This window comes from Cetorhinus maximus, chromosome 20 (assembly GCF_964194155.1).
Source record: "Cetorhinus maximus chromosome 20, sCetMax3.hap1.1, whole genome shotgun sequence".
Taxonomy (NCBI): Eukaryota; Metazoa; Chordata; class Chondrichthyes; order Lamniformes; family Cetorhinidae; genus Cetorhinus; species Cetorhinus maximus.
In genome coordinates, this window is record NC_135898.1 from 61,389,816 (window position 1) to 61,408,871 (window position 19,056).

The following is a 19,056-nucleotide window of genomic DNA, read 5'->3' on the forward strand; positions in this document are numbered from 1 at the left end:
TCATGCAAGTTGGCAGTTGTGAAGAGTTAATTAGACAGTTAAAGTTTAATTGTTTGATTACTGTAGGGTTTGCACAAGAACAATATTACAATTTCAGAGTGTTTGATAATATTGCCTAAACCCGCTTGCCTCATGTTATTTGTGATGGTAAGCAATTAGACAAAGGGCTCTTTCAGGAAGCTGTTTCTAATTCAGCTCTGCCTAATGAATGGCCTTTATCAGAGGTTTGAAGCATTTTTACTAGCAAATTATAGGTCACTTCAGTAACGAAAGTCCCCCGCACTTTATATATTGAGATAAATTAAATAAATCACCCCTTGGTGTAAGGCAGAAAGCTTCACAATTAATCTATTCACTGCTGTATAATTAAGATAGAAAAGACTGCCATTAAAATAAGCAAATCCATTTTGAGGTATAGTGTTACTCATCCCATTGTGTCCTTAGTACAATAGGGAAATTTAATTTGATACTGATCTGCTGTAGATATGACATTATGAAACCACTCTGCCTTTTTTTTCTGACATATTTTGAAAGGCAAATTAATTTAACAATCCAAATAAAGCAGCATGACAGAAGTATTTTGCATCCATTTTTAATGGAGCATATTCAATGCAAAAGGGGGAAGGGGTGGTTGCTATACAGTGAATGTAATTAAAAAAGATACATATTTAGGGTATAATTTCACACACAAACCTGAGCAATTCTTCCCAAACTAAAATACATCACATCAAAAAATCTCATCCAACCAAAGAAGAAGAATAGTTTTATTGATAATAAAATTGGAATTAAGGGTGGAAATTTCCTTGCCCGTTAGCGTGGGGCGTCATGGTGAGTATGAACGGACAATATGGCGGGAAGGCCAAAAATCAGTTTCACACTGTCGTGAAACCAATTTGTAGTCAATCACGGCTCCACCCGTCAATGGCGGGCTGCGCTTCCTGCTGCCGCACATCGGGAGCTTCATTTTAATACATCTGTATATCATTATAAGCCCTGCTCACCGGAATCACCAGCCCATGTTGAATCATCCGGGCACATCAGCGTGGTTGCACGCCAACATGTTTCACAACAGCATTTATAAGGCGTGCACCTGGCGAGCTGCACTTCGAGGGGAACTTGGAGGTGAGTGCCAGCAACGTTGCGCAGTCCTCGCAAGCGTCACCCATTGGATTCAAGGTTGAGGCACCACACATTCAGGCGAGGGCACAGGCAAATCACCTTTTCCTATTGGCTGGCAATGCAGTGCCAGGTCCAGGGCTGCACTACAGTTGGGGTGATTTGTGGGGGGGTGGTGTTGGTGGTGGGGGCAAGGGCTGCACTGCTGTTGGGGTGAGTTGGGGGGGGGCAAGGGCTGCACTGGGGTTGGGGTGAGTTGGGGGAGGCAAGGGCTGCACTGCAGTTTGGGTGAGTTGGAGAGGGGCAAGGCTGCACTGCAATTGAGGTGAGTTGGGGGGCAAGGACTGCACTGCAGTTGGAGCGAGTTGGGGGTGGCAAAGGCTGCACTGCAGCTGGGGCGAGTTGTGGAGGGCAAGGACTGCACTGCGGTTGGGGCGAGTTGGGGGATAAGAGTTGCATTGCGGCTGGGGGGGGATAAGGGCTGCACTGCAGTTGAGGCAAGTTGTGGGGAGCAAGGGCTGCACTGCAGTTGGTAGTAGTGCACAAGCATGTTGGTAGGGGGGAGAGAAGGGAAGGAAGCGGCCACGCATTAGGGAAACCTTATATAAAATCACCATTCCTGAGACAGTTCAGGTGCAGCCACATTGACATGCTTGGAGTCGGGCCTCTAATTTATCTGCCCATTCAAGCAACGCAGAGTCCTGAAAGTGCCAGCAAATGCTCGAGAGTTTTCACCCCTCGGGCACAGGCTGCAGACTAATGAGCATTTTAGTGGACTGCAGAACAATTAGATGATTGGGCATGTTGTGCAATCTCCTTGTGAAAGCTGGCAATGGAGCAGTCACTGATGGAGGTGATTACAGCCCCTTGCAATGTCATCGTTCAGGTTTGGACCAGTCTCCCCTATGGTTCAAGCTAACTGTGCAGCTTTGTAGTGTGGATTAGGAGAATGCCTGCACCTGAGCTGAGACTACAGCATGCAGTGCAGTAGGCAAAGCTGCCGCCAATTGGGCAGGTGGAGTGGGTGGAGCTTCGAGAAGCCATACAGCGCACTAAGCTCTGGCCATCCAAGCGGTGGCCAGCACTCTCTGGGATGCATTAAGAGGCCTTCAGATTTAAACAAGAGAGGTTAATAGTACACCCAAGCTAACCCACGAGTCTCTTTCTTTCATCCTGCAGGAGGAGTACATCAGGAGCATGGAGCCTGGTGACCCAGCTGTGTGCCTCATGACTTGCAGAGCACAGAGTCAAAGGACAAGAGAGTGAGGGAGGAGCTTGGCTGGGCAGAGGGAGGAGCAGCACCTTCAGGAAGAACGGGCAGCTGGGGCTCCCATACACGCCGCTGAAGAGCCATATCGAGCCGTCACTGATCGGCACCTAACTGGACCCAGGGTTTACAGACGGCGCTTGTCATTCTTGGATGACCGAGAACCAGTGTCACTGAAGAATGCACATGTCCAGGGAACTGGTCGGTCGCATCTGCCACCTGCTCCAGGATTTGGCGCCACGGAGACATGGAGGGCATCCACTGCCAGTAACCGTGAAAATGACCACGGCGCTCAATTTTTACGTCAGTGGTTCCTTTCAGGGCTCCACAGGTGACCTCTGTGGGATATCACAAGGCTCCACGCACAAATGCATCAATGAGGTCACAGATGCCATCTTCGCAAAGGCACAGAACTTTGTGCAGTTCACCAGGAAGCAAGAGCGCTGGGATTTGTCAGATCTCAGGTTGCCCACAGGTGCAGGGTGGCATCAACTGCACTCACGTTGCACTCAGAACTCCATGGCAACAAGCGGTCAACTATGTCAACTGCAAGGGCTTTCACTTGCTGAATGTTCAACTGATGGGCGACCACCACAAACACATCCTGCAGGTCTGCGCATGGTTCCCAGGGAGTGTCCACAATTCCTACATTCTCAGTAGGTCTCAGATCCCTGATGTCTTCCAGGGCTCAGAGAGGCTACAGGGTTGACTCCTCAGGGACAAGGGCTATCCGCAGAGAGCGTGGCTGATGATACCCGTCCGGTGGCCTCAGACTGCAGCAGAGAGAAGTTACAATGAGGCTCATGCTGCACCTCGCACCTTGGTGGAGCAAACCATTGGAATGTTGAAAATGAGGTTCCGGTGCCTGGACCAGTCTGGTGGAGCCCTGCAATACAACCCACAGAGGGTGTCATATATTGTCACCACCCACACATCCTTCACAACCAGGTGCTGCAGTTGGGAGAGGAGCTGGCTGAGGAGGAGATGGAGGAGCTGCATGTCTCCTTTGATGAGGAGGACATCGACAGGGATGATGGTGAGGAGGTCCTCGAAGACGAGGATGATGGTGATGAGACCATTGCACTGGTCAAATGAGGCAGGCTTGCTCGGGAGGCCCTCACAGCCAGTAGATTTGTGGAGGATGATGGCGACATGCAGTGAGGAGATTACATAGATCCTCACATTGCATCTGTAAATGTTTGACTCCTGTCTGGCTGATGGCAGTGCATATACCCTCTGTGATAAGGCTCCTGTCATAGAGCCACCGCAGATGCCCATATTCCCTCCATTCGGGAGGATGATGACAATGACGCAGTGGGGACATTCCATAGGTCCTCACATAGCTCGCGTGAATGTCTGACTCCTCTCTGGCTGATGGCAGATCACTTGCACTCTGTGAACAGGGTCATATCATGGAGATGCAATGGGGAAACTTTAACTTCTCGTGATCCTATGGCATCCTTTGTGAGCTGAACCCTTCAAGACCACACTGTCACCAGACACAGATGCTGCTGAGATGGGGGGCCAGCCGCACCTCAAAGGTAAAAACAAAAAGCTAAAAGCTACTGCGGATGCTGGAAATCCAAAACAAAAACAGAATTACCTGGAAAAACTCAGCAGGTCTGGCAGCATCGGCGGAGAAGAAATCAGTTAACGTTTCGAGCCTTCATGGCCCTTCGGCAGAACTGAAGCATAGTTAGGAGAAGGGAGAAATATAAATTGGTTTAAGTGGCGGGGAGGGGGGTGGGGGGGTGGTGGGGGGGGGGGAGAGAGAGACATTGAGGGTGTGGTGATTGTGGAGATGAGCCGATAATCAAAAGATGTCACAGACAAAAGGGTCAAAGAGGTGTTTTGTCTGAGAAAAGTGCTAATTAAGAATGGAGGACAGGATATTCAAAGTACAGCTCTAGTGGGGGTGGGGTGGAAAGGCTAACAAGGTTTTAGTTTTAGATTTAAAAATAATGGAAATAGGTGGGGAAAGAAGAATCTATATAAATTATTGAAAAAAAAGCGGGGGTGGGGGGGGAAAGAAACGGGGTGGGGCTGGGGGGAGGGGGAGTTTAAGATCTAAAGTTGTTGAATTCAATATTCAGCCCGGAAGGCTGTAAAGTGCCTAGTCGGAAGATGAGGTGCTGTTCTTCCAGTTTGCGTTGGGCTTCACTGGAACAATGCAGCAAGCCAAGGACAGACATGTGGGCAAGAGAACAGGGTGGAGTGTTAAAATGGCAAGCGACAGGGAGGTTTGGGTCTTTCTTGCGGACAGACCGCAGGTGTTCTGCAAAGCGGTCGCCCAGTTTGCGTTTGGTCTCTCCAATGTAGAGGAGACCGCATTGGGAGCAACGAATGCAGTAGACTAAGTTAGGGGAAATGCAAGTGAAATGCTGCTTCACTTGAAAGGAGTGTTTGGGCCCTTGGACGGTGAGGAGAGAGGAAGTGAAGGGGCAGGTGTTGCATCTTCTACGTGGGCATGGGGAGGTGCCATAAGTGGGGGTTGAGGAGTAGAGGGTGATGGAGGAGTGGACCAGGGTGTCCCGGAGGGAACGATCCCTACGGAATGCCGTCAGGTGGGGTGAAGGGAAGATGTGTTTGGTGGTGGCATCATGCTGGAGTTGGCGGAAATGGCGGAGGATGATCCTTTGAATGCGGAGGCTGGTGGGGTGATAAGTGAGGACAAGGGGGACCCTATCATGTTTCTGGGAAGGAGGAGAAGGAGTGAGGGAGGATGCGCGGGATATGGGCCGGACACGGTTGAGGGCCCTGTCAACGACCGTGGATGGAAAACCTCGGTTAAGGAAGAAGGAGGACATGTCAGAGGAGCTGTTTTTGAAGGTAGCGTCACCAGAACAGATGCGACGGAGGCGAAGGAACTGAGAGAATGGGATGGAGTCTTTACAAGAAGCGGGGTATGAGGAGCTGTAGTCGAGGTAGCTGTGGGAGTCGGTAGGCTTGTAATGGATATTGGTGGACAGTCTATCATCAGAAATTGAGACAGAGAGGTCAAGGAAGGGAAGAGAAGTGTCAGAGATGGACCATGTGAAGATGATGGAGGGGTGGAGATTGGAAGCAAAATTAATAAATTTTTCGAGGTCCCGACGAGAGCATGAAGCAGCACCGCAGTAATCATCGATGTACCGGAGAAAGAGTTGTGGGAGGGGGCCGGAGTAGGATTGGAACAAGGAATGTTCCACATACCCCATAAAGAGACAGGCAGCATAGCTGGGGCCCATGCGGGTACCCATAGCCACACCTTTTATTTGGAGGAAGTGAGAGGAGTTAAAGGAGAAATTGTTCAGTGTGAGAACAAGTTCAGCCAGACGGAGGAGAGTAGTGGCGGATGGGGATTGTTGGGGCCGCCGTCTCAATTTCCCTGTTCCTCTCACCCATTCTAATCTGTCTCTCTCTGAACTCACTGCACTCCGTTCTCTCAGGTCCAACCCCAACATTGTCATCAAACCCGCTGACAAGGGTGGTACTGTTGTTGTCTGGCGCATTGACCTCTACCTCGCGGAGGCTGAGCGTCAACTCGCAGACATTTCCTCCTACCTCTCCCTGGACCATGACCCCACCACAGAACATCAAGCCATTGTTTCCAGGACTGTCACTGACCTCATCTCCTCTGGAGATCTTCCTCCCACAGCTTCCAACTTGATAGTCGCCCAACCTCGGACGGCCCGCTTCTACCTCCTACCCAAAATCCACAAACAGAACTGTCCTGGCAGACCGATCGTGTCAGCCTGTTCCTGCCCCACGGAACTCATTTCTCGTTATCTTGACTCCCTTCTCTCTCCCCTTGTCCAGTCCCTTCCCACCTACATCCGTGATTCCTCTGACACCTTACGTCACATCAACAATTTCCAGTTCCCTGGCCCCAGCCGCTTCCTCTTCACCATGGATGTCCAATCCCTCTACACCTCCATCCCCCACCAGGATGGTCTGAGGGCCCTTAGCTTCTTCCTTGAACAGAGGCCCCAACAATCCCCATCCACCACTACTCTCCTCCGTCTGGCTGAACTTGTTCTCACACTGAACAATTTCTCCTTTAACTCCTCTCACTTCCTCCAAATAAAAGGTGTGGCTATGGGTACCCGCATGGGCCCCAGCTATGCCTGTCTCTTTATGGGGTATGTGGAACATTCCTTGTTCCAGTCCTACTCCGGCCCCCTCCCACAACTCTTTCTCCGGTACATCGATGATTACTTCGGTGCTGCTTCATGCTCTCGTCGGGACCTGGAAAAATTTATTAATTTTGCTTCCAATCTCCACCCCTCCATCATCTTCACATGGTCCATCTCTGACACTTCTCTTCCCTTCCTTGACCTCTCTGTCTCAATTTCTGATGATAGACTGTCCACCAATATCCATTACAAGCCTACCGACTCCCACAGCTACCTCGACTACAGCTCCTCACACCCCGCTTCTTGTAAAGACTCCATCCCATTCTCTCAGTTCCTTCGCCTCCGTCGCATCTGTTCTGATGAGGCTACCTTCAAAAACAGCTCCTCTGACATGTCCTCCTTCTTCCTTAACCGAGGTTTTCCATCCACGGTCGTTGACAGGGCCCTCAACCGTGTCCGGCCCATATCCCGCGCATCCTCCCTCACGCCTTCTCCTCCTTCCCAGAAACATGATAGGGTCCCCCTTGTCCTCACTTATCACCCCACCAGCCTCCACATTCAAAGGATCATCCTCTGCCATTTCCGCCAACTCCAGCATGATGCCACCACCAAACACATCTTCCCTTCACCCCCCCTGACGGCATTCCGTAGGGATCGTTACCTCCGGGACACCCTGGTCCACTCCTCCATCACCCCCTACTCCTCAACCCCCACTTATGTCACCTCCCCATGCCCACGCAGAAGATGCAACACCTGCCCCTTCACTTCCTCTCTCCTCACCGTCCAAGGGCCCAAACACTCCTTTCAAGTGAAGCAGCATTTCACTTGCATTTCCCCTAACTTAGTCTACTGCATTCGTTGCTCCCAATGTGGTCTCCTCTACATTGGAGAGACCAAACGCAAACTGGGCGACCGTTTTGCAGAACACCTGCGGTCTGTCCGCAAGAAAGATCCAAACCTCCCTGTCGCTTGCCATTTTAACACTCCACCCTGTTCTCTTGCCCACATGTCTGTCCTTGGCTTGCTGCATTGTTCCAGTGAAGCCCAACGCAAACTGGAAGAACAGCACCTCATCTTCCGACTAGGCACTTTACAGCCTTCCGGGCTGAATATTGAATTCAACAACTTTAGATCTTAAACTCCCCCTCCCCCCATCCCCACCCCGTTTCTTCCCCCCCCCCCCACCCGCTTTTTTTTCAATAATTTATATAGATTCTTCTTTCCCCACCTAATTCCATTATTTTTAAATCTAAAACTAAAACATTGTTAGCCTTTCCACCCCACCCCCACTAGAGCTGTACTTTGAATATCCTGTCCTCCATTCTTAATTAGCACTTTTCTCAGACAAAACACCTCTTTGACCCTTTTGTCTGTGACATCTTTTGATTATCTGCTCATCTCCACAATCACCACACCCTCAATGTCTCTCTCTCCCCCCACTACCACCACCCCCCGCCCCCCCACCCTCCCCGCCACCTTAAACCAATTTATATTTCTCCCTTCTCCTAACTATGCTTCAATTCTGCCGAAGGGCCATGAACGCTCGAAACGTTAACTGATTTCTTCTCCGCCGATGCTGCCAGACCTGCTGAGTTTTTCCAGGTAATTCTGTTTTTGTTTCGCACCTCAAAGGTGCTGAGAGCACAGAGAGAGAATGACGGAACTCTGTGCCGCCAACCCAGGACATTCTGGCAACAATGATAAGCCCCACTGAGGTGCAGGCATGACTGATGTGACCAGTGACAGTGAAGGCACTCCATTAATGTGCTGGGAAGGTTACAGAAAGCCCAGGGAAGAGGCTCTGGACTGAGACCACCTGCCTTTATCTTGTGTAGGGACCAAGGTTTCATTCCTGAGCAACACAAGCACCGCTCATCAGGACAAGGAGCCATAGGCAAGAAGACATTCTTGGAGTTTATTAACAAAGTAAATATTATGCACAAGTGTTTAAAACCCATGCCCAGGCCGTGCAACTACATCTTCTTAACCTTCCTAATGCTCCTGCTACATTTTGGTGCTCCCTGGACATCCACAGCGGAGGTGGAGGCAGCCTGCTGACTCCTACACCCTGTCTGGGATGACCTTGATGGGTATCATCTGGAGCGCTGAGACCTGGAGGGTCCCAGCCTGCTTTCAGTGTCCCGCTGTATGGCAGTGATGCCCTCCTCAGCCGGCGGCGTTGGATTTGCTGAGGGCACAGGAAGAGGGGATTCGGTTGGGCCAGACTCCTGGAGTCACCAGGGTGGATGCTCCTCCTCCCTATGGGTGCCCAAGGGCCCCAGCTGACTTCTTGAGGAGAAGGGGTAGCTGGAGTGATACTGAGCTGCCCACAACCCTCTTGCATTGGCACTGTTGGAAGCCAACAATAGCATCAATGATGGAGTTTAGCCCGTACAATAGTGCAAGACCGATGTCCTGGATCAAGGTCTCCATGGCGGCTGCCATCCTATCAGTGTTGAGCTCGGTGCATTGGCATGCTGGCGCTATCACCTCAGAGTGAAGGTGAAGGGACTCTTCCATTGTGCCTTGAAACCTGAGGAGTGCAGCAGACATCCCTTCCTGATGTTCTAGAGCTTGCCTTTGCAACTCCAGCAACTGAGGTATGACTGAGTCCAGAGGCTCTTCATCTGACTCGGACACAACAGATTTCTGATCTCCAGCAGTCTTCCGAGTGCCAGAATCCGCACCTCGAATACTGTGTGCAGTTTTGGTCTCCTTATTTAAGGAAGGATGCAAATGCATTGGATGTGGTTAAAAGAAGGTTTACTAGATTGATACCTGGAATGAGTGGGTTGTCTTATGTGGAAAGGTTGGACAGATTGGGCTTATTTCCACTGGAGTTTAGAAGAGTGAGGAGTGAATTGATTGAAATATACAAGCTCCTGAACGGCCTCAACAAGGTGGATGTCGAAAGGATGTTTCCTCTTGTGGGTGGGTCCAGAACTAGGGGGCACTGTTTTAAAATTAGGGGTCGCCCTTTTGGGACAGAGATGAGGAGAAATTTTTTCTCCCAGAGGGTTGTGCGACTTTGGAATTCTCGGCCTCAGATGGTGGTGGAGGCAGGGTCATTGAATATTTTTAAGGCAGAAGTAGGTAGACTGTTGTTAGGCAAGGGAATCTAAGGTTATCGGGGTTAGATGGGAATGTGGAAATTGAAAGACAAGAAGATCAGCCATGATCTTATTGAATTGTGGAGCAGGTTCAAGGGGCCGAATGGTCAATCCTGTTCCAATTGCTTATGTTCTCATGCTTTTATGGAATCGTCCCAGATTTGCACTAAGTTTAAAAAAATAAGTTTAAATCTGGATGACTTTGTGTAGGAACTGAAGAGACATAGACAATGATTGTATCATATTTGTAATGATGTTAAATGAGTTTTGGTACATGATACAAAACCAAAAATTGTTAGAAAAAGTCAGTAGGTTACTCTGATTCTGTGAAGAAATCGGATGAATTAAAGGCCCAAGTATTCTGGATATTTACAGGAAGATGCAGGGAGGGAGCAGAGTCGGGGGTTGTAGCAGGTGGGAAACCTGGGTAGTGTTGACATCCTGCTGGATTTAACAGCAAGATATCATTTGAATTTGCCTTATTTTACCGGATGCCAGCTGGCTGGATTGAGAGGCTGGCCATCTGTTGGGCAGGAAGACCTGTGCTGGAAGGCCACAGATAGGGAGCAGAGAGGAGGGAGGGAGGGAGCATTGTGGAAAGGAGAAGACATTGCAGGAACAGGGGATTGTGGGTTGGACATACATTAGGGGGCATGGGGAGATGGTGGATCGGGAGAAGATCATGGGGAGTGGCTTATTGTGGTCAGCAGGAGATCATGGGTGGAGGGATCTTGAGTCAGGGGGAGGTCATGGGTCAGGGTGGGAGAGGTAGTGGGCCAGGGGGTAGATAGAATGTTGGGGAGGTGGTACATGTGCTGGGGGATGATTTTGGCACAGGACGAGAGCTTAATTTGTTTGGGGTGGGGAAGAGCATGGGTTTGGGAAACTGTGGGTTGGGGAGATTTTGGGGTCGGGGGAGATTGTGGGGTCGGGAGAGATTGTGTTGTGGGTTCAAGAGTTGTCGAGAGCCACTCTTGATAGAGCTCCACAGTGCGCATCTAGGCATATCAAAGATGAATGTATGGTGGCCAAGCATTGACAGTGACATTGAACACATGGTCAAGTACTGTCTCCACTGTCAGCAACAACAGAAATTACCTGTTTCAGCTCCCCTGCATACGTGGGAGTGGCCTGATCGACCCTGGGTTCATCTACATATAAATTATATAGGGCCTTTCTTGAGTATCATATTCTTGTTAATTGTAGATGCACATTCAAAATGGGTGGATGTGTACAAAGTCAAATTGCCAACATTGAATGCAACGATCGAGAAGCTATGTCACTGTTTCAGCATACATGGCTTACCTGAAATTCTCATTTCTGGTAATGGTACAGCCTTTACCAGCACCGAGTTTCAGAAATTTATGGATCTGAATGGAAACTGACATATTAAAACAACCCCTTGGCATCCCTCATCGAATAGTTTTGCCGAGAAGGCAGTACAAATTTTTAACTCTGGTATGTAAAAATTATCGGAAGGCAGTCTGGTATCTCGACTTTCCCGGTTTCTGTTCAGTTATTGTACAATGCCACATTTGACTACGGGTTCAACACCATCAGTGTTATTAATGAAACAAATTTACACTTGGTGTTTCCGAATTTAGTGGGGAAGGCAGCACAGAACCAGAGTAATAAGTAAGTTAACCATGACATACATAGTAAAGCTTGCATGTTCAGTGTAGGTGACATGGTATTTGTGTGAAATTTCAGCAGTGGACCCTGCTGGGCTGCGAGAGCCATTGTTTCAGAGACTGGTCCATTATCTTTTCAAGTACAAGTGGGAGATAGAATTGTCCATAAGCATGTAGATCACATCCATGCCAGAGAGATATTCCAACAATTCAATGATCAACCTGTGATTGACGTTGAACCGTCGATTTCTGAGGTGTGATTGACTTAGAACAGACATTCCATATTTTTCAGAAGAGTTGCCAAATCCTGAACTGCCCAGTTCTGATGATGTGTCTCATAGTGCAGTTTCAGATCCTGTCGATCCTGTTCAGGAACCTCCAATGGTAGAGCTATACCACTGTAGCCGTATAAGAAGGGCACCTCAGAGACTTGATTAATAATCACCTGAAATTGTATATATATTTGTTGGATTGTTTAAATGTTTTTCTGTAAAGAATAATCGTAAAAAACTAAAGGGGGGGGAAATGTGGTAACTGTATGTATAGTCACTCCCTCCTGCCAATCACAGGTCATGTGATGTACTGTGGGGGCTCAGACCAGTGAGCTCTTAGCGTGGGCAATCCACAGGGTGAGACTTTTTCCAATGAAAGATCTGGTCGAGCATGCAAGCACTGAAAATGTCTCTGTAATGAAGTTTAACTGTTTCTTGACAAAACCAGTCTGCTCCATAGAGTCATCACAATTTCCCAGTAACCGACAGAAAGAACCGCTGGACAAGATTTCATGTTTCAAGTCTTTTACTGTAACCAACAAACTAATGTCAACATAGATCAAAATTATTTAACAGACAACTAATACACCAAACCAAAGAAAAGGTACTTTTGTAATAACGAATTAACTCAATCGAGATTCTTCTTTCAACTTCTTTTGCTGTGCACCACACTTCTGGCAGCTGGGTTGCAATACACGATTAAGACCCAAAGCACTCCCAAGTTTCAGCAGGCTCACTTCTCCCTGCTAAGCCAGGTGAAATCTTTCAATGTTCTTTGAAAATAGTTCCACTCTGCTAGAGTATTTCAACACTGACTTTCAACAGCAAGGCCCAACTTGGTGTCCTGGCCAATATTTATCCTCAATCAACAACGCACTCAAAAAAAACAGGTTACCTGGTCATTTTCACATTGCTGTTTGTGAGAGTTTGCTGAGCACAAATTAGCTGTTGTGTTTCCTACATTACAACAGTGACAATAGGTCAAAAAAATGTACTTCATTGATTATAAAGTGCTTTGAGTTGTCTGGTAGTCGTGAAAGTGAAAGTCTTTCTTCTTTAATTCTGAATATGGACTTCATGTGTTTGGATTAATTCAGAACAAAAAAGAATGAAGTTTCTCAACTGAAGTGAATCTGCTCATGCCTGACTTGTAGTGTCAACTTGTGATGATTTCAAATTGACTTTTCCTTCTGGAAATGTTCTTTTTTCTGAACTAAAAGTAAATTTAGATATTGAAATATATAGCTTTATTATGCACTCCATACATTATGACCATTAAAAGTACACTGCTCTGATCCCTAGACAGTGTTGAATCAGCTGAGCAGCTATGAAGGTTATGCTGGTAGTGCAGCTGTGGCTGTCTTCAGGGCCTCTAAACTGGTGAGGGAAGACATCAGCATGGATCCTGCTCTTATTTGCTACTCAATGATTCCTGCTGGACACTATACTTATATGGATTTCAGGTAAAGAAAAGGGCCAGGTTGTCCAATGATCCCTCTTGCCTGCTGACAGAAGCCTGTCGCTTGGCAAAAGTAATGGAGGGCAGCTAATGTTTGTGAAGCTGAAAACAAGTTTAGTAGACATTATTTCATGAGGATGGCCTTGTTGTACATAAGTGCAGAGAACATCCAGAAAGGATTTAGAGAATCACACAATACTAACTTATAAGAGCATTTTGCTTTATACTTGAGAGAAGGATAAGTGGGCAGCACAATGGACTGACTGCAAGACAGTACTGCTGGAGGGAACTGGCTAGGAGTCAGCTATTTTGTTATGCAGAGTTGGTCTCCAGGGCACTGCCACATAAAGGGCACGAGTCACAGAAGCATTTATTATTTAATTACAGCCTTGCAATCGGTTACTGATGATGTGAGATGATTACCAATAATTACTCAGTATTTCAACCCATTCGGGATCCCAGGTGGGACTGAAAGAAGGAGAGAATGGCAATTTTGTTAAACCTCAAAGGCAGCTATTAGTTAAATGAATTGCACCATATGTGTCCATTTACTAATTAGCACTCCCATAAACAACATAGTCAACGTGCTTTAAAGCTGCACTATTTCAGCAGTAAAATTGTCATTCAAATATATCCCAAAGCTGAACAGGGCCATGCGGTATGTTCTCCTGGCTTTCACAGCACAGACAGCTTCACTTAAGAAATAGTTGAATAATTCACACACAAGGGGCAGAATTTTTCCCTCGGCGTGCGGGCGTGCGCTCAAGCCACTCGACCGTGAAATAGCGTATGATGACATTGGGCGAGCGTCCCGACGTCATTGCACAGTTGTGCAATATTAAAATCAGCGGGCACACGCGGGAGTCGGCAGCGCACCCGCTGACAAGAGGCCTATAAGGCCGTTAACGTAGTAATCAATGGTGATTTTTCATTGCCTATCCAACGTTACAGTTGGCAGGCGGGTAAATCGGGCAGGCAGCCTTTGCCTTTTTGAGGAAACCTCAACCAAGATCGGGGTGAGGTTTCTAGTCTTAATTTTTAAAAATAAAAATGTTTGGATAGAATTTCCATTAGCCAGATGTTCAGCTGACTGATTCTGATGTGTGGACATTTTTTTGGTATTTCAAAATCTTTATTCATAGCTTTTGAATTCTTCAGTTCCCTGAGGCAGCTGTTTGCCTTCAGGGAGTTTTCATTCCGCGCTCCCCCTCGTCTGGGCTGAATTCAGTGTTCTCCCTCCTCCTGCCCCCACCCGGCAGCGCTGAGCATTTCAGTGCGCCTTTCACACTGGCTGGCCGTTAATTGGCCAACCAGCATGAAATCTCAGGGGCCGATCACAGGTGACGGCCTGTTTCTCAGCCGCTCCCAGGCCCGACGACCACACCTACATACCGAATTCAAAATCCTGCCCAAGGTTAATTTGGACACAATTGCCTCATCCTTGAATTTTTATTTATTTGACTAATATTTATTTTACTAAATAAAAGCAATTTATGTTATCAGCATATTTTTTGTTATTTATGGTTTTATTTACCCTGCTTCTACAGACTAGTCAGATGCAACCTGGCATCCATTCGTCCTGTAGGCAATTTCATCAGGCACCCATCAATGGTCCACAGACATATAACAAAGACCTTAGTGTTTGTTAGCAGGCAATCCCTAATAAGCAAGGATAAACTGATTTATTGCAGAGCCTTCATCATTAACACACAAATAAGTTCCTTTCTGTGCATATTAAATGCCCCTTAGTGCAATCACCCTTGGGAATTCCTGGTCTGATCACACTAACTGGTTCATAATGCCAACTTAATTGTCTACGATAGACACTACTTATTATAAATGTACCCAATGCAACTGATTTAAGCTTTAGACTACCAACAAATTCAGGGAAAAGATCTGCTTTCTTAAGCCAACCGATTTTATTTTGTTTGCAGCTTGTATGCTATGATACTGAAACAAAACTCAAACACCTTTAGGAAACTGCACAGAAACAAAAAGGTCAAGCACTTTGCTTGTTATCATGATCTCTTTTTCGCTAAATTCTCTCCGTCTTTTTGCTGCTAGGATTCATTCAGTGACCTGTACTACCAGCATTGGATGATTTAGAGGGTAGGTTGAAGAATTAATACTACATTGTGCATTTAGCTTTCTTTTACTCTTTCTTCAAACTATTTAGACCATTAAACCAATTTTAATCTCTCATTTATCTTTATTTTTGTGACAATCTGCTCATATTCTTTTATAAGAAAATGACGACAAAGCAGTCTTAAAGTTCCGATCAAAAACCCAAATTCTGAAAGTAATGTGGGTCACACTACAGATGTGTAAAGCATAGAGACCAGAATAAGTAAAATTTCCTGGTGTTTGATGAATTAAATACAGTAGATACATCTGTATATAGATCATAAAGAATGTGCTTTATAATTCCATGTAATTTTATATTATTGTATATAATTTCATATGATTGCTTTGAACATCTAACTTATAGATTAGTATGATTAGTAGTATTTTCCTTCTTGTGCCTTGTCTTGTCTTTAAAAGTGAAACTGCATTAGCATGTTATCAATCTGACGGAACAGTTACTGAAAGAACTGTTGAAGATTATGAGCAAGAAGCTCACTAAACACATATCCCATCTCTATAAGACCCGTGAATGGATGTCACCTGGGCCAGCAGCACAATCTGTTCTGAGATTCTTTATTCTGAGACAGAACCTGTGTCTATTTTAATATTTATGGGCGGAATATTCTGCCCTCTTTAGCGGCGTGTTTGGAGGCAGGGAGGACATTTAATCGGGTGGAAGGTTGGGGGATGAACGCCTTGCCATCTTCCTGCCTCCATCCCGATTATTTGGGGTGGGAAGATCTGTGCTTTCCCGCCCCACCACCAATTGAGGCTCTTAAATGGACAGTTAATGACAACCTAAGGGCCCATCCCACTGCTAATGATATTAACCCAGCAGCATGCGGGTGTGTCGCCATGTGGCATACGTGGAAAGTAAACCTGTGCGGGCTGCCTGTCGTCTCCCTGCTGTGGGGGAGGGGGGAGAGGGGGAAAGAAGAGAGGGGGAAAGAGGAGGGGGAGAGATGGGCGAAAGGGGAGGGGAGAGATGGGGTAAGGGGGAAGGGGGAGGGGAAGGGGGAGGGGGAGGGGGAAGGGTTGGGTGAGGGGGAGGGGGGAAAGGGAGGGGATTGGGGTGAAGTGGAGGAGGTTTGGGGGAAGGGGAAGGAGATGGGGACCAGGAGGAAAGGAAGGGGGAGAGGGGTAAGGAGGGTGAGAGGGGGTAAGTGCAAGGGGGAGAAGGGGGAAGGGGAAGGGGAGGGGGAGAAGGCAATGGAGGGTGAGGGGGGGAAGTGAGGGGGAAGGGGGAAAGGGAGGGGGAAGACCGGGAAATGGGGAATGGGAGGGGAAGAGGGGAGAAGAGGAGGGGGAGGAGGGGAGAGATGGTGGGGGAAGGGGAAGGGAAAAGGGGTGTGGGGGAGAGGGGAGGGGGTATGGGGAGGGTGAAAGGAAGGGGGAAGGGGAGGGGAAAAGGGGGGAAGGGGATGGGGGAGAGGCGGGAAGGGTTGGGGGGAGAGGTGGAAAGGGGGGTAAGGGGAAGGGGATGGGGAAGAGGTGGGAACGGTTGGGGGGAGAGATGGGAAGTGGGGGAATGGGAGAAGGGGAAAGGGAAAGGGAAAGGAAAGGGGAAGAGGGGGGAAGGGGAGAGGGGGGAGAGGGAGAAGGTGGAGAAGGGGAGGGGGAGAAGATGTAAGGGCAGGGGGAAAGAGGGGGGTAGGGGGGAAGTAGAGGAGGTATAAGGGGAAAGGACATGGGGAGCAGGGGGAAAGGAGGTGGGGAGAGGGGGAAGGAGGGTGAAAGCAGAGGTGGAGGGGGAAGGGGAGGGGTAAGGGGGGAAGGGGTGGGGGCAGAAGGGGAAGGGGGGGAGTGGAGGATGGAAAAGGGGTAAGGGGAGGAGGGAGAAGGGGTAAGGGGAGGGGAATGGGGAGAAGTGGAGGGGATTGGGGTGAAGTGGAGAGGTAGAGGGGGAAGGGGAAGGAGATAGGGAGCAGGAGGAAAAGGAAGGGGGAGAGGGGTAAGGATGGTGAGAGGGGGGAAGTGCAAGAAGGAGAAGGGGGAAGGGAGGGGGAGAAGGCAAAGGAAGGGGGAGGGGGGAAGTGCAAGAGGGGGAAGGGGAGGAGAAAGGAGAGAAGGGACAAGGAGAGGGTGGAAGGATGGGGGAGGGGGTAAGGAGGGGAGGGGGGAAGGAGGGGGCGAGGGGTAAGGAGGTTGGATGGAGAAGACGGGAGATGGGGGGGTGGAAGATTGGGGAGGTGGAGTGGGGAAGGGTATTGGGGGGCACATGAGGGGGAGGGGCATAAGGAGAGGGGGGAAGGGGAGGGTGAGGGAGGGGGGGATGGAGGGGGAAGAGGGGGGAAGGGGAAGAGGAGGGGGAGAGGGGGGAAGGGGAAGAGGAGGGGGAGAGGGGGAAGGGAATGGGAGGAGGAAGGGGAATGGGCTGAGGGAGGGGAGGGAGGGGTGGAGTGAGAGGGGTAAGGGGAGGGGAAGAAGGGGAATGGGGGAAGGAGAGGGGGTGAGGGGAGAAGAGGGAAGGGGAGGGGGAGGAAGAGAATGGGAAGGGGCAGAGAGGGGGAGGGGATGGGAAGGGAAGGGGCAGGGAGGGGGAGGGGAGAGGGGGAAGGGGGAGTGGGGGGAAGGGGGAAGGGGAGAGAGAGAGCAGGGGAGAAGGGAAGAGGAGGGGTAGGGGGGAAGAGGAGGGGGAGGACGGGGGAAAGGGGAGGGCAGAAGGGAGGGGGGGGGGAAGAGGGGGAAAAGTGGGGAGAGGGGGGAAGGAGAGGCGAGAGGGGGGAAGGAGGGGTGAGAGGTGGGAGAGGAGCAGGTAGAGGGGGAAATGAGTGGGGAGGAGGGAGAGAGGTAAGAGGAGGGGAGGGGAAGAGTGGGAAGAGCAGGGGGAGAGGGGGAAGTGGTCGGGGAGAGGGGGAGATGAGGGGAAGAGGAAGGGGGGGAAGGAAGGAGGGGGAGAGGGTGGAAGGAGAGGGAAGGTGGGAAGGCAGAAGGAGGGGGAGAAGCGGGGAGGAGGTGAGGGGGAAGGGGAGGAGGTGAGGGGGAAGGGGGAGGAGGTGAGGGGAAGGGGAGGGGTGAGGGGGGAAGGGGAAGGGTAGAGGGGGGAAGGGAGGGGTAGAAAGGGAAGGGAGGGGTAGAAGGGGAGGGGAGGGGGATGGGGAAGTGGAGAGGGAGAAGGGGGAGGGATGACAGGAGGGAAAGGGAGGGAGGAGAGTGGGAAGGGAAGGGGAGGGGTGAGAGGGGAAGGTGAGGAGTGAGGGAGAGGGGGAAGGAAAGAGGAGGAGGAGAGGGGGAGACGGGGAAGTGGGGGAAGGGTTGTGGGGTAGGTGGGGAGGCAAGGGGAAGGGGAAGGGGAGAGGGAGGAAGGGAAGAGGATGAGGGGAGAGTGGGAAGGGGAAGGGAAGGGGAGAGGGGGAAAGGAGAGTGGGAGAGAGAGGGAGGAGGGGAGGGGGAGGTGTGGGTGGAGGAGGGGAGGTGGGACGGGAGGGGAGGGAAGGGAAGGGGAGGAGGGGGGAGGGGAGGATGGAGGGGGGAGGGGAGGATGGAGGGGGGAGGGGAGGATGGAGGGGGGAGGGGAGAGGGGGATTTCCCTTCTTCAAAGGAACTTCAGTGCCTGATCCAGAGACCTGACATCAGGAAGGGAGGAGCCCACTGCATCCCAGTCCTTGCCTTTGCCCTTGCCCTTGCCGCAAGCTTCTCCCACACCCCTAACACCCCCAATACCCCCAACACCCCCAACTGCCTAATTGGCTCATGTTTTGGCAGGCTTTCTCCAAAGGAGATAACATGGGTCTGTTGTCAGTCCTCCAGCCAGCAGGCAAGACTCCTTTCGGCTCCACAAGATTGTGCCCTATATTTCTGTCACTATTGTTGCTATGATTACATTCATGATTCCATGCTCACAGCATTGGTTAAAGGTTGGGTTACATCACAGATATCATACCACAGACATGTAAAACAGAGTGCCTTTATAAGCTGTGTTTGGAGTCACTGTGGAGCATCCATAAGGATAAGATCTTCAT